Here is an 8,382-nt window from a genome sequence, read left to right on the forward strand (position 1 = left end):
TTACCTTTTTCATCCTATTTTTGGAGATTTGCCTTCACTTCTTGTCCGCTAGTCACAACAGGAAGTGAGGGAAATCCCTGGTGGTCAACAGAGACACCAGAACTACTGCCCCCATTTCCTGTTCTGATGACAACCCAAAATGTGTGATTTTCTTAACTTTTAGTGGTAACAGTCACAGGACAAAAAGAGAAGGGGGTGAATCTCCTGAACGGGGACACAGGCAGCAATATAAACCTGACAGAAGCTCTAATCCCTCTCCACTCCACAACTTTTTCTTACACTTAAATGTTTTAAAAAAGGAGAACTATGGGGTTAGGGCTTTTCCCAATAGTTCTCCTAAGGGTCACGGGAGAACACAAACTAGCGTTCTCCCGTGACCCAAAACTCAGTATATCGCGAGCTACAGCTTGCGGTATACTGAGACGCAGCAGCCGGGATGGATCCGGACATTGCTGTCGAGATCCACCAAGATGCGTGAGTGACAGCTGGCTCTGCCTATCCAGAGCCAGCTGTGCCCGCCCCCTCCCCTGTCCGTTCCGCCAGTCAGCGCTGGAGGATCGGAGCGGGAATCCCTGCGGGGAGCCGTGAGCGACAGTCACCGCTCTCTGCAGGGATAGATCGAGAAGTGAGCAAGCGACGGTATGTGTTCGCTCACTTCCCAATCTACTGAGCCGACCTGTGACATTCTCACAGGAGTGCTCAGATTATGAGGCTGAGTGAAAAATCACTCGCTTCAGAATTGTCCTTTAAGTGTAGAGGAAAGGCTGTGTTACTGACCTGGCTCCCCTGCGCTCTTCTCCACAACGCTTCAGCATGCAGCATCCTCAGGTACAGCAAAACAAATGACAAACGCACTCAACAATTTGTCACCAGCTATACAGTAAGGTGCACACAAAATGGGCTTTGCACAGTAAAACAGTAGAAAGGTATCATGGCACACTCACAAACCACCATGATACCTTTCTACTGTTTTACTGTTCAAAGCCCATTTTGTGTGCACCTTACTGTATAGCTGGTGACAAATTGTTGAGTGAGTTTGTCATTTGTTTTGCTTGACCGATTTGGTGCAGTGACACATGGGGGTTCTCAGCTGCCATTGGGATGTACGGGATCCCTTGTGTGTCCCTGTACCTTTTAAGGAGGTTGGTCTTCCTCCTGACAAACCTGCACCCAATTTGAAATCTTCTGCCCCCATGTGCTCCAAGATGGAGACTCTCATAGTTTAGAGTTAGGACCGCACTATAAGAGGTGCCTTGGCGCAGCTTTCACATTTTCTGCAGAAGACGTGCATCCAAACCTCTGTTATTAACCTTAGTGGTGAGACAAGTTGTTTTACATGCTGGTTTGTGAGTGTGCCATGATACCTTTCTACTGTTTCAATCCTCAGGTACAAATCGGGACTGCTGGTTCTGCACTGTACTTGATGTGACCGCTTGATGTGGCACACCTTAGGGAAGAGGTTTTGGGGGGACCAAATACACAGTTGCAGGGAGCCTGCCGCAGCGAGGAATACGGTAATAATTAACCCTAATTACCCTGGGACTTAACAAGCATTTAAAACTTGCAGAGGAGGACCCCACTGGAAGGGGAATTGTATTTTTCTGTCTGGAGTTGGGCTTTAAGGACTAGTAGATAGGTAACAGTTAGTATTCCCTGAAAAAGCCAACTGTAAGGTGCATGGCCAGCTAGGCAGAAGTTCCACAGTTCCTGGGATAACACAAACACATGACATGAAGCACCAACAGCTACAGTCACTGTATCTAAGCATATCACTAAACACTTCCACAAGTCCACCCGGCACAGGGACTATACCAGTCACTGCTCAACATAATTTCTTCTAAACATTACCTTTCCTGTGTTTATGTCCCTCCGTTCAACACACTGCACAGAGACAGCACACGAAAACATGCAGATTCATCACCCCTTCCACGCTCAGACAGCTCCACGGTCTAACTCTGCAACCAAGCTTTGATCTGGGGCGCAACATCCAAACCTCGATCTGGCTTGGAGAGGGCCAAGCCTCTATTTGGATAGCAGGAGCCAAGCCTCGATCTGGGTATCAGGAGCCAAGCCGCGATCTGGATAACATCAATTCTCGTTCTCTCGGCTTTACTGCACACATTCGTGATACTCCAACTGAACAATCACTTGTTAAAGAACTCCGGGAAATGTTTCAATTAAACCCCCGCACTGTAAGGGTTAATTGCTCGTTTCATAAAGTAAAGTAGCCTTCCAACCTGTCATCAATGAAGATAACATGTGTACACCGATGTGCACAAATGTTCAAAATACAGAATTCTGCCTTTTATCATGGCGTAAATACGTTTTACCATCTTATAGGAAATAGCAAATTACCAAATTCAATTATACAAAGACTTCATATTAAAATGATTCACTTTCTAACACAAAACATATAAAACTTCTTCAATGTGACAGTAAACTCAGCAGTTAAATCTCAGAATTGCATTCATGTACCCTAACTCAGACATCCCAACTCTCCCGCACGCTCCGGGAGTCTCCTACTATTAGCAGCTCCCGGCCGCCCGGGAGAGAAACATTATCTCTGGGGTTTTTTTTTCCAGTATGTGAACACCCCCCCCCCCCCCCCCAAAAAAAAACAAACAGCATAGGAATGAATAGCTAGGCTTCTATTGGCTATTTAAATTTGCAATAGCCAATAACAGACCTAGCTATTGCACCCGCCCACTGCTGCTGTCAATCAGCAGAGGTGGACCTGAGGTTCTCCATCAGGTCCACCTCTACTAATTTACAGCAGCAGAGGCAGGAGCAATAGCCAGCTTGCTATTGGCTACTGCAAATTGAAATAACCAATAGCAATCTAGCTATTCATTCCAATGCTGTTTTTTTGTTTTTTTTACGGCAGCAGCTGTCAGAATACAAAAAAAAAACAAAACCCAGCAGATGGCACTGGAAGCAATAGCTTCTTTGCTATCTGCCATCATTTATCATTTCAGATGCGTGCTCTTCTCCCCTTTTGAGGGCAGGGCACCTCCCCCTGAAATTATGTTTTTCAGGTTGGGATCCCTGCTTTTACCAAAATTGTATCTTACTTGTGTATCACTGTAACGGGCTCAGGGGATCGCAACCGCGGCATCCGCATTCCACCCTGGGACGCAGCGTCAGTAGGAGACCCTGTATGAGTACTCCGGCGCGACGTGACGTCTTGCGTTCCAGCGTGAAACGCGGAAGTCAAGGGCCGTCCGGACGGTCCAATCAAGACCGTCGGCGGCATATTTAAACGCACTCGGGAGGCTTACAAGGCGTTCCACAATTGCGGTCTGGAAGCCCTGCAGCCTCCCAATGCCTCGAACCCTCGAATCCTTGTCTGGACTCTCCTCAGCAGCCGGACCTCTGGTCTCCCCGGATCCCATCTCAATTCCAGCAAGCCGGCTGAACCCTGAACCTCGCTACCAGGCTCCCTCTGGATTCTTCACTACTAAAGCGCAAGTACCCCTCTGAGGGATTAACCAAATGCTAAATACAAACTATTGACTTTCACCTACCACCGATGACCTAATACCTGCTTTTCAACCTAGAGATTATACTGGCTGGGGTATCAATCGTTAGTATTTCTATTTGATTTAAGTTACCTTTAAACAACTGCGGCCTATGACGTAATAGCCCGACCTCAAATCAAAGACACAATTAGCATACGGCAGATGATGCTTTAACCCCTAACTCTCCGTCCAGATTGAGAGTGACGCCAGGGGTTACGCCTGACTAGCCGTTTACTCTTTGTGAACTTGGTTCATTACTGGCAACAGCCCCTGTCGATCCGCAGCTGAGATCTAGTATGGGATTTTCTGGGGGCCCCACTGCTTTTTTTTTGTTTTTTTTGGCATTGGGCTCCTCTCTAAAATTTCTACCAGACCTAAAGGGTCTGGTATGAATTGGGGGGAACCCATACTTTTTTTTTTTTTGCTGCTTCTGTGGACTGTCAACATTTTAACTGTTCCCTGTTGCTTTTGTTTTATGGATTTAAACCACTAAAGAATCTTTTTATTATTATTATTATTACACTTATTTATATAGCGCCGACAATTTACACAGCACTTTACATAGTTGCACATTCACATCAGTCCCTGCCCTCAGGGAGCTTACAATCTAAGGTTTATTCTTACTGGAGTGCGGTCATCCACTATATCGAACCCTAAGCAAACCTTTCCATTTTATTATAATGTACAGTCATATTGATGAAACCTGAATTCTGATTGGTTGGCACGGGTTATTGTTCAATGCACATTACATCACAGTGTAACTATAAACTGGAAGGTCAATACTCAGTGACTGAGATTGACAGAGATTGCATTGTAACAGTTTCTTCTCGTTGTTCTCGATTTCGGCTTTCATGATGATGGTTTCCACTTTTGTTCCTTGTAAATTGGAAATAATATTTAAAATTCATCCACTGTATTAATTATGTAGGAGTCTTCGGTATTACATTGGAAGTATCATTTTCTCAAATTGGGACACAGCTGCGGAGCGCATACTTTTTTTTTTATCATTAGCTGCCTAATGGAATAATATAAAACTTTTGGGTTAACCTCAGCTTGAAGGCTGGGTCCCGTTATATTAAAAAATGAAATTAATAATAAAAAAAGTCATTAAAAAGTTTCATCGTTATTACATTTCTGGAACACCAATGCAAGATGTAGAGGAGAGCATCATTTAAAGTATTTAGCAAACACAGCAAATTTATACATTTTTAGCAGAACTTGTTGTATATATTTGAAGCTGAACTCCAGGCATGTACAGTAGCTAAACACACCGATGATTTAAAGCAGAATTCTGGGGGAAATTGTTCTTAACCCTTGCAGTGGGGCTATCCCTGCGCTGCAAGGGTTCGGTGCTCGTTTTTGTCTAGGTTCAAAAATAACAAAGTTATGCTCATCTGATCCTCAGAGCTGGCTTGCTGTTAGACTGGTCCCTTCCACCTGTCTGCTCCTCCGCTGCAGAGATGGTATGTCCCTTGGCATCCTCACATCCTATACACAGTGTATAGAATGTGATGATTCACAAGTGGATAAACACAAGCAGGTCTAGTAGAGGTAATAACGCAGGTGACCCAGCATTCACCCACAAGTCATAAACCTGAGTTACAATATCAGCTCCATTTCATTATTCAGAATTGGACATTACTATTGTAAAATTAAGTGCACAAATAGCTGTGTCTGTGTCCTGGCCCTCCCATCATTCATATTTCGGGCATATTTAGATTCAATCTAAAGGTAACTTCATGAAGCAGCATAATTTAGGGGTTGCCGGACCGGATTAAATATTAATACTCCACTATCATCTTAAGTTTTGAATTTAACTGTTTGGTAGGAGCAGAGGGGGAAATCATAAGGGCTCATCCCTTCTGCCCTGCCTCCCCAGCCCTGCCCTAGGGGCCGGCTAAGTAACACCCCTAGAGGGTTGACAAAAAGATGCTGACGAGGCAGCTAAACAGGCTCTTGTTTTGAAACATCAAGAAAAGGAACTCCAGCAAAATCAAGAAGTCTTACCATCGCAGAAGATTTCCCCTTTAAATTCTGGACATCATCTGTGCAAGGTTGCTTGAAGAAGAGCCCTTCAGATCTCTCTTTTGTTTATTGAACTTTGTCAGATCTCCTAAAACCAGGACTGTTAAGTGTTCTCTTTTTATTCCCTTTGTACTTTACTGTTGTGTAGTCACGTGTGATTGAGGTACAGTGGGTTCGGGCCGGGCGTACATCACAAAGGGATGCTTCTGATAGTGACCAAATATAGCCATTTGGCCATATAAGGTCAACAACATCACAGCATCACGCCCCTTTGCTTATGTGCAGCTCCAGGTGGGGAATTCCCTGTATGCAACTGATTGGGTGGCAGTGGTTTGGTTGGGTTCGGTCCGAACCTGAGCTCACTCCTACTCCTCAACCTGATGCATGCTAACATGCTATATATACAGTAATATATATATATAATCTAATTTAACATTCTAGCATCCGCAAAAGACTGAAATATCACTTTTTGGGTGGACTAAGAGTTGTATATGGTTTAGTCACATATAAGATTAGAGGACACGCTTTGGCTGCCACCATGAAATCAAATTTACCACAGTTTATTTTCCAAAGACATAACAGACTTTTATATGAACTTGGATGGTTTGTAATGTGTTTCCAGTGTGTCTGCACAGTGTTCCAGTAGAGGCAATCACATGTGCTGACTTCACAGAAATATGTTCATGTGCACTGAAAACATATCAGATTTTCCTTGGCTATGCTGACATAAAAGAAAAGCATTGGAAGCATTTTGGGAAGTGTTGCAATACTGTCAAGTGCCTAGGAAAAAGCAAGGGAACCATTGCAGTGTAAAGTATACTCAACCCTAAAGAGACCCTGTTCCCAGACCATTTATTTTAACATAAGATTACATGTGCATTGATAGTAATGTATGCATAGTATTTACCTGCAAATGCCTCCCTTGTGTAGACATCCAAAAGACTTGAGACTGCTGGGGGGTCCGCCATCTTGCATGTGATGTCAGCTGCACTATGACACTCAGAGCTGTCTCTCAATTGACACTCCATATCAAGCTTAGGCATCTTTGGCACTCCAGCTGTGGTGTTACTACAAATCCCATGCCTCTGCCTCTGGGAATCATGACTGTGGCTGTCAGAGTCTTGCAATCCCTCATGGGACTTGTAGTTCCACAATAAGTGGAGTACCAAGGTTGCCCACCCATGCTCCATAGTATTCCCCTTTGCATCTCGCACAGCTGCTGCAGAAAAGGTTATGAAAGGAGGTGAGGGCAGGCTGAAAGAGCTGGGCCACCACAGACAGTAATTGTAGGTAACAACAAAGATCACCAGCACTCGTGAGATGAAATAAATCCAAATGTTCTTTTTATTCAAGAAACATGTCACAACAGAAAACTTTTCGGAACCACACAGGGTCCCTTCATCAGGGCAGACATGGTGACAAAAAAGTGATCCGGCCGCAATGCGAGGTAGTGTGTTCTGGCCAGAATTGGACCAGAATGCACTGCTTATGGTGTGAACTAACCCTTAATGGGCAAGAGCTGGATTTGCAGTTCTCCCCAGGTTTTGTGGATTTGGCATGTGTTAAAACCATATATTGAAATATGTATGTGCAAACCCAAATGATTGATTTTCTATATTTTAATCTATCCAAGTTTGGAAATGCCATTTAAACTATACTGGTGACTTTGAGTTAGAATTGGTAATCAATCAGTAAGCTTGACAAGCAGACCTAAGTATAGTTTGAAACAGTTGTTAGGTATGCCCAAAATGGGATTGAAGGAACACATGATTCAGGACAAAAGTTTGGAACTCCCTTATGCTAATCTGAACGACTTTTAAGGTAAACATCCCATAGGTTATTTTAAAGTAAAAGCATAGATAAAAGGACGGGGGATGATCCTTCAAGTTACACACACACACACACACACACACACACACACACACTCTCATACAGCTTCACGCACAGACATACACACAGATACTCACACACACACACACACACACACACATACAGACACGGCCACACCCCTACACACGCCCACATTGACACATTGACACAGAAGGCACAGAGACACCTCTTAAAAACAATGTTTTACTTACTAACTAAAGACACGTTTCTTAAGCATCTTATAGACTTCTGCTGTAGGATATACTATATTGTGTAATCATCAAACATCTTATAGACTCATTCTGTAAGATATACCATATCCTGTAATATTTCGTAACTTTGCAATTAAACACATTTTGAACTTTATGCAAGACAGAAGCAACCATCTCATTTTGAACTTATTCCACCCTATGCTTCAAGAAAAGAATATGACATAAAAAAAATCATATTTCTAACAGCACGGGATCCTGGAACTGGGAGATTTCAAAGAGTGTTGGGAGGGATGAAATCTCCATTCCTGGGTCCATGGTTTGGTGGTGGCTGGCACCTAATGATTGCACACCTGTGCACAGCCCTTATGGAAAGACTTCTGGCTAATGTTCAGGACTCCAGCTGGGAAGAAGAACAGACATGTTCAGGAGTCGGGACTGTGGCTCTATTAAGGAAAACCCTAATGTCCAGGGACTGGGACACAGGGGGGAATTTATCAAAACTGGAGCAGAAGGAATCTGGAGAAGTTGTCCATGACAAATGAAAGTGAGAAGCTGATTGGATGTCATGCACAGCGGCTCCAGATTTGGTATGCTCCAGTGTTTATAAATTCCCCTCGTAGAGTATGTGCCACAACATTAAATGCCCTCCGTTCCAGTGCAGTGCGATCGGAAAAAGTGGTGCATGCAGCATTTTTTTTAGATCACACTGCACCTGGATGCAGAGCATTCCTGTACCTCACTTTCCGGTGCGGGCGATC

This window comes from Nanorana parkeri, unplaced genomic scaffold, assembly GCF_000935625.1.
Source record: "Nanorana parkeri isolate BGI_ZX_2015 unplaced genomic scaffold, ASM93562v1 scaffold1126, whole genome shotgun sequence".
Taxonomy (NCBI): Eukaryota; Metazoa; Chordata; class Amphibia; order Anura; family Dicroglossidae; genus Nanorana; species Nanorana parkeri.